Source organism: Spermophilus citellus (assembly GCF_964194105.1).
Source record: "Spermophilus citellus genome assembly, chromosome: 9".
NCBI classification, from domain to species: Eukaryota; Metazoa; Chordata; class Mammalia; order Rodentia; family Sciuridae; genus Spermophilus; species Spermophilus citellus.
In genome coordinates this window covers 15443827-15452328 of record NC_138191.1, presented here as the reverse complement: position 1 = coordinate 15452328, position 8502 = coordinate 15443827, and the positions used below count along the sequence as shown (strand labels likewise).

The 8502-nt window shown below is 40.8% G+C and overlaps 1 long non-coding RNA gene across 1 annotated transcript; it reads left to right on the top strand.

The window, feature by feature from the left end:
• The first annotated feature begins 3568 nt into the window (after positions 1-3568).
• On the top strand, positions 3569-7364 carry LOC308657030. The gene is made up of 3 exons (XR_014023841.1): positions 3569-3652; positions 3742-3889; positions 7173-7364. It is a non-coding gene; the product is annotated as an uncharacterized lncRNA (long non-coding RNA).
• The last annotated feature ends 1138 nt before the right edge of the window (positions 7365-8502 follow it).

Genomic DNA, 8502 nt, shown 5'->3' with positions numbered 1-8502 from the left:
CTTCCTTCACATCTTGTGGTAGTTGCTCTATGTGTAGCAGTAGTGATAATAATAGAAAAAATATTAACCATGGGCAAGTCAATTGTTATAGTAAGGACCTAGAAATGTCCCCTAAAGAACTCGAGTGTTAAATAAGGCAACCATATTCAGAGGTGAAACAGCTGGATTACAACAACTGGATTGATCCATTTGATGAATTAAAATTTTGAATGAACTATTGGTTGGTAACTGTAAGCAGGTGAGTCATGATGGGAGGAAGAAGGTCAGAGGGAGCATGACCTTGGGCTCTATATGTCCTGGTCCCTTCCCCTCTCTCTGCTCCCTAGCTCCCATGTGCTGAGCAGCTTTCCACCATCACATCCTTCCACCATAATATTTCTGCCTTGGAGCCAGCCAATGATGATCTGAACACTCTGAAATTGTGAACCAAAATAAATCTCTCCTCTAAAAGTTATTCTTTCAGGTAGTTTTCATCAAAGCTCATTAACGCAGCAATGTTGTGTTTTAGGTGAATCAACTCAATCTTCACAAATAAGGCATCAGTCAGGTCTTATATGTAGAGAGGAGAATTATATTACATAATTAATTACATATAATTACATGTAATTATATAATCTAATGTAATTATATTACATTAAGGGATATATTTAAGATATTTCCATACTTTATAAAATTTCTAGGAAGGATAGAGACCTCTGTTTGGATGCTGCACAGCTAGAAAAAAAATGGAGTAAGGAGAAAGGTCCAAACACAGCACAGAAATATTCCAGTGGACACTACTCCCCAACTTGGGCCATTTAACACCTTGCTGCCAGAAACCCAACTCCAGAGCTTGATCAGGATACTCACTTTCTTCACAAGAAATAAATTCCCTACATGCCACTCCTACCCTGAATCGTCCGTATGCACATGTAGGTTTGTCTCACATGAATTCATCTCATTGAAGAATCCGTGCCAACTGCAATCCTTACTCCAGATGAGACTTGGAAACTGCAGTTATATATTATCAGTCTATGCAGTAGTAGAAGGTATGATAAATGGAGAAAAAGACATCTACCATAGTAGACATTAGACTCATTATATACTCTTGATACAAATTTATATTTTGTTCAGTCCCACAGAGGCATCCCTGGCAGCAACCTTAGTTTCAGGGGTTAGGTGAGTGGCTCTGAGTGCTGGGGAGGTAAGGTTGGGGTTGTGCTGGTCCTGCAGTCTGCTGGGGGCCAATTGCACACCCAGGGAGATAGGGAAGCTGAAGACAAACTGTGAGGTAAGGGTGGGAGTGGGCTTGCAGTACCCCTAAGGGGCCTGAAGGGCTGGCAGGCCTGGAGGAGCAGGATGTGGCCAGCACCTGGGACAGCTGCTCCATGCGGCTCAAGGCCTTCTCTAGCCTCAGCTGCTCCTTTATCATCTGCTAAGCCAAGCAGATGGTAGCAGAGCAGAGGATGCCCTCCTAGCAGTGCACCATCCCTGGACCGCGGTAGTCCTTCACCGCACAGTCCTACTCCATGGCTTCCATGAACCAGGAGCCCATGTTGGACTTGTGGTTATCTTTCGCCAGATGCGTTTGTACTGGTAGCATCCTTGCATGTGGTTTGGGCATTTGGAGGAGACATTCAATAGGACTGTGATCCCTAGGGCGTGCAGCATGTCTCTCCAGGCAGCGTGGAAGGCAACCTGGAAGTAGAGGAACTGAAGAATCTCCAAAGGACCCCACAGCCTGTGCAGAGCAGCTCCAGTGGAGCTGCAATGCAGGTGAAAGGACTCCATGGCACTGGGGAGAAGTCTGCCGGGGCGCTGGTTTTGGAACAGAATTCTGGGTAAGCAGAGGAAAACTTCTCACAGCCACCTTTGAGCAAGCAGATGTCTCTTCACTGGGGCTTAGGATGGAGTGTCTGCACTACTAGAGTCAAGGTGAGGTCCTCCCTGAGCCCCTGGCGCCTGGGCTCCACTCAAAGTAGAGGATGGCAGCCAAGTAGAGACTAGAGCACAAGAGGGCGCACTTCCCCCTGAGCGTGCAGGATGGACTCCAGGATCCTGGAGCCCTTGGCCTGCCTATTTTCCTGGGTGCTGGCATGTGTGAGGCACTGGGTTCGATTCTCGGCACTGTATATAAATAAATAAAATAAAGGTCTATCAACAACTAAAATTTTTTTAAAATAATAAAAAAATAAAACCTTCCCTAGTTCAAAACATATTTATTTATATTTTCATACATGTATTCATGGGTTATTCTAATGCGTATTCTTAGTTTTCCATATGCATTTTTTTCACTCACCCTAACCCTTACCCTACAGAAAATTTAACACTAAACCTAAATATAACCGTATACCTGAATCTACATTAATATAAAGCATACATAAAATTGTGAATATACATGGGTAACAAGACTTATATATTCAATTATCAAAAATATATTTGCATATATATTATATATGCATATTTATTTGTGCATTCACAAATTTTAAAATGGCTACTTTCATACCAGATTATAAACACCCCCACTTCTGCTTTTGCATATCTGATCCCATCCTCTCAAACTTGAAACCTACTGTCTACTTATTTTCCCTAAAATAACTCATGTCCACCGGTAGGTTTTTCCTGATAGATTATCTGCAGCTGAATATCAATGTGAACACACTGTTGACAGGCATGCAATTAAACATATCAACATCAGTCGAGATATGCTGAACACACAAAGTCTAGTACATAAATTCATACTTAGATTGGATATCCACTCTTTCAGACTTGTACTCTTCATATATGCACCCTCTCCATTCCTCTGCGTCCATCACTCTTCTAAGGGAAACACAGAACCACAACTTTTGTTTCCTTCAGAGAACAAGAAAACCTCACACTTCCCTGGTATTTACCACATAAGTATGAGCTTAATGAATGCTTGATTTTATACTTTGAAAAGCACTGGCTCACTAGTCTAGAAACTCGGTGGACAGGGCCCATATTTGTTTTGTGTCCAACACCCAACAGTATGCTCTCACTAGCATTTCAATAAAACGATAAATAAATGACTATATTATTATTTTTTAAAAGATCGTTTTTTTTTTTTTTTTAAATGGGCCTGTATCTTGGTGCTGAGAATGGAACCCAGTGCCTCACACATGCCAGGCAAGCGCTCTACCACTGAGCCACAACTCCAGCTCCGAAGATATTATTATTAAGCGCTATTCGGTCACTCAGTTGCTGCACCACTACCTTCTGTGGGGGAGATGAGTTTCAGAGTTTGACTGAAGCAACTAATAAAACCACGCAGGCGAGGCCTCCAAAGGATGGGAACTTAAAAGTGCCGTCGCACACCCTCGGGCACCACATCCTGCTGGTTCTGAAGCCTTGTGCTTCCCGCCCAAATTTGAAAGTTTCCCCGCCCACCCGCCTGCCTACCCCGGATGTGGCCCACGCCTAGCTCCGCCCCCCACGCACACGCACGTGCTCCGCACTCTCCGGGAAGCCGGAAGGCCCAGGCGCCTGTGGGGAACACAACCCTCAAGACCCGCTCCAAAGGGCAGTTCCCATGAGTTGGCTTCTGGGCCGTCCTTCACCAGGTGGCTTCTCACTTTCGAAGCCCTACTCTGTGAGTCCTGCTCCTGTGCCGGCGTCCATACCTCTGAGGGTCTGCTGCTCACCTGGAGAGCTGGTAAGAAGCCCAACAGGTCGCCCTCCCTGTGGCGGCCAGAGCCTCCGCCCCGCGCACCCTGGGTACACAGCCTCTCCTGTGTGCTGCAGAGGACAGTGGCAGCGCCATGGAGGACCCTGGGAGCGCCGCGCAGGATCCTGGGAGTGCCACGGAAGACCTGGGAGTGCCGCACAGCTGCTAGGTGGCTCCTGCTGAGAGGACTTCTGCTGGGAGCTGCGGCTGGGTGTCATCCTCCAGGTGAGTCCGGGAATTCTTGGGTAGAGTCCTGGATGGCTACTCTGTTCTCAGGAGTCCAGCTCAATTCTGTTGACTCTAGTGATGAATTGGGTTAGACCCTGAAATCCCCTGACCTTTCCCTGCTAGCTGTAGGCCAGGTGAAAGCTTCTGAATGTGAGTGAGTTGAAATGACCAAAGACTGAATGCCCCCAAGGAGGTTTCAAGGAAACTATGGGGAGTAGATGGAACCAGTGTGTTAAGGGGGACTCAACATCGGTTTTGAGTGATTTCATGATGTAGTATACCACTGACACAAATATTGTAATAACAACCAAATATGATGATTTACGTTTATTGATTTCTGCGTGTTAAACCAACCTTGGGTCCTCGGGATGAACCCCACTTGATCATGGTGAACTATGTTTTTAGTATTTTTTGTGTGTAATTTGTCAGAATTTTATTGAGAATTTTTACATGTATGTTCATCAGGGATATTGGTCTGAAGTTTTCTTTTCTTAAAGGGTCTTTGTCTGGTTTTGGTATTGATGTTAGTCTCAGAATGAGTTTAGAAGGCTTCCCTCTTTTCCTGTTTCATGGAATACTATGAAAAGTATGGTATTAATTCTTCTTTGAAAGTCTCATTGAATTTAGCAGAGAATCCGTCTGGTCCTGGACTTTTCTTGGTTGGTAGGCTTTTTTAAATATATTTTTATTAGTTTTAGATAGGCACAATGCCTTTAGTTTATTTTTTATGTGATGCTAATAATCAAACCCAGTGCCTCACACATGCCAGGCAAGCACTCTACCACACAACCCCAGACTGGTTGGTAGGCTTTAGATGGTGTTTTCTATTTCATTACTTGCAATTAATCGATTTAAATTGTGTATGACCTCCTCATTCAGTTTGAGTAGGTCTTATGACTCTAGGAATTTGTTTATGTATTCTATATTTTCTATTTTTTTGGAGTACAAATTGTCAAAGTAGTTTCTAATTTCTTTCTGCATTTTAGACATGTCCCTTGTGATATTACTTGCTTCATCTTCTTTTTTAGTAATCTTAGTTTTCTTTTTCTCTTCGTTAGCATGGCCAAGGATTTATGTATTTTATTTATTGTTTCAAAGAACCAACTTTGTGTTTTTTCAATTTTTTTTCCTTTAGAGTTCATTGATTTCAGCTCTGATTTTATTTTATTTTTTTATTGGTTGCTCAAAACACTACAATGATCTTGACATCATATTTCATACATTTGATTCAAGTGGGTTATGAATTCTTATTTTTACCACTTGTACAGATTGCAGGATCACATTGGTTATACATCCCCGTTTATACGTACTTCCATACTAGTGCCTGTTGTATTCTGCTGCCTTTCCTGATTTTCATTAGTTTCTGTCTTCTATTGCTTTTGGTATTGATTTGTTCTTCTTTTTCTCAGGCTTTGAGATGTAGTGTTAGGTCCTTTATTCATGCACAGTGCAGTAAACTTTCCTCTTAGTACTGCCTTCCTAGTGTCCCAGAGATTTTGATATGTCATATCAGTGTTTTCATTGACCTCTAACAATTTTTTTATTTCATCCTTGATTTATTTGACTATCCATTCCTCATTAAATAATGTATAATGTAGTCTCCCTTTGGTAGAGTGGCTTCTGTTTTTTACTTGAGCGCTGATTCCTAATTTCTTCCATTTTAATATGCTATAATGCTGGGTAATTTCTTTGCTTTTTTTTTTTTATTGGTTGTTCACAACATTACAAAGCTCTTGACATATCATACTTCATACATTAGACTGAAGTGGGTTATGAACCCCCAATTTTACCCCAAATGCAGATTGCAGAGTCACATCGGTTACACATCCACAATTTTACATAATGCCCTATTGGTAATTGTTGTATTCTGCTACCTTTCCTATCCCCTACTATCCCCCCTCCCCTCCCCTCCCAACTTCTCTCTCTACCCCATCTACTGTAATTCATTTCTCTCCTTGTTTATTTTCCCATTCCCCTCACAACCTCTTGTATGTAATTTTGTATAGCAATGAGGATCTCCCTTCATTTCCATGCAATTTCCCTTTTCTCACCCTTTCCCTCCCATCTCATGTCTCTGTTTAATGTTAATCTTTTCTTCCTACTCTTCCTCCCTGCTCTGTTCATAGTTGCTCTCATTATATCAAAGAAGACATTTGGTATTTGTTTTCTAGGGATTGGCTAGCTTCACTAAGCATAATCTGCTCTAGTGCCATCCATTTCCCTGCAAATTCTATGATTTTGTCATTTTTTATTGCTGCATAGTACTCCATTGTGTATAGATGCCACATTTTTTTAATCCATTCATCTATTTACTAAGAATTGCTTTTCAGTGTAAGATATGGCCTATTTTAGAGAAGAAGACAAGTGCTGCTGAAAAAAAAAGTATATTTACTCGTTAATGGATGAAATATTCTATATATTTCTATTAAGTATAAATTATTGATTGTATAATTGTATGGTTTCTTTTTAAAAAATATTTATTTTTACTTCTTAGAACTTTATTTTATTTATTTTATTTTATATGCTGTGCTGAGAATTGATCCCAGTGCTTCATACATGCTAGGCAAGTGCTCTACCATGGAGCCACAACCCAAGCCCCTCTATACTTTTTTCATTTAGTTTTTCTTTAGAATGACTGTCTAGTAGTGAGAGAGGTGTGTTAAAGTCACCCAGTATTATTGTGTTATGATCTATTTTACTATTGAAATTGAGAAGGATTTGTTTGATACATGCAGACGTCCATTGTTTGGGACACAAATGTTTATAATTGTTATGTCCTCCTCATACATACTTCCCTTAAGAAGTATGAAATATCCTTCTTGGTCTCTTCCAATTAAATTTGGCTTGAAGTCTACTTTATCTGAGATGAGCATGGAAACCCCAGCTTGTTTACACAATTAATGTGACGTTTTTTTCCCATCCTTTCACCCTCAGCCTGTGGATGTCTTTCCCCATGAAATGAATCTGCCAGTCTGCATATTCTGATTGATGAGTTCAGGCTGTTAATATTCAAGTTTATTATTGAGATATGATCTGGGTTCCCACTCATTTTGACTTATATCTGCTTATTAATGTGACTTAGTTTCTAGTTTGGTTGACTGTGTATTTAGTGTAGATCCTCCCTTTCCTGTTTTGTTTTTAATTCATCCTCATGAAATATTTTGTTGAGAATGTTGTGTGGTGTGGGCATTCTAGTTGTAAATTATTTAGTTTTTGTTTATCATGGGGAACATATATGTGGCAGGGCTCTGAATGACACTCGTTGATGTACATCTCCCAGCAAGGTGCCTTATGGCCCTCAGGACCCTCGAAGTGGAAGCTGCTGTCTGTGTTCACACACATGCCTGCGTGCTCACAAGGATTGCTGTTGGCATCAAGACACAAGCACCTGTGACCAGGACCCACGCACCAGCCAGAATTTCCACACATGCAGACAGCAGAGGAGCATCTGCTACTTACACCAGCCCCAGAACTTTGGTAAGCTTGCTTTCTGCTTTTTAATTTGTTCAAATATATTCTTCATTTGTTCTGATCAGTTACACATGACAGTGGAATGCGCTTTGACACATCCCAAATCAGTGAAGTGTAATTTCTCCTTCATCTGGTTGTCCATGAAGCAGATTTACAAAACTCATGTAATCATGTGGGCCCATGCATTAGTAATGGCCAAATCATTCTACCATTGTTTCTTTTCCTTTTTTTGTAAATATTTATTTTTTTGGTTATAGTTGGACACAATATCTTTATTTATTTATTTATGTGTGGTGCTGAGCATCGAACCCAGGGCTTCGCACATGTGGGGCGAGTGCTCTACCACTGTGCTACAACCCCAGCCCCTCTACCATCATTTCTAACCCCATAGTGTCTTTTATTCAATTTTTTTAAAGCTGTGTTTTTCTTTCTTTGTATTCAGGTATTGAACTTTTAATTAATCATTCACATATACTGTTGTAAGTTCAAAGTTCTTTGTATTACAAAAAAGAGCAGAGGGCACCTGCAACTGGGTTTTCTTTTTATTTTAGGTACTCATTTTTAAAGTTAACTTGTTTTTAATATGCCTTTGAGAAATAATTCTATGGACAAAAACCTTATTCAGATCTAGAATGGATCCCCTTAGCAAATCCCTATATCTTTATCATAACTAGTTTTGGATGTGTGGTGAGAAAGCTGTTAATTTGTTTTTAGTAACAGAAAATTCTACATTTGAGAATTAAAACTGACAGAAGCACTGATTACAAACCCTAGAGTGCAATGTGGATTATAGGTGGGAAACAAACTGTTCTCAAGACAGTTTTCTTTACTTCACATCTGCAGAGTCATGTGCAGGACTCTGTATGTGGCACTTGTGGACTCATTGAAGGGGACACTAACTATAAGGCTTTAGATGACACTGTAAAGGGACTTCATTGTAATAACTGTGGTATGCAACCACTTTTATGCATTCATTGTGTGTAACCTGCCTCAGTGCTTGGGCCTCACTGGAAACTGTGAACACAGAGATGGGTCGCACATAATCTTAGCTTATACAGAACTATCAGTCTTGTAAACAGCAAGTGAAAGAACTGATAGTGGACTCATTGGTGAGTGTAGCCAGTGCTGTATCAAAAAAA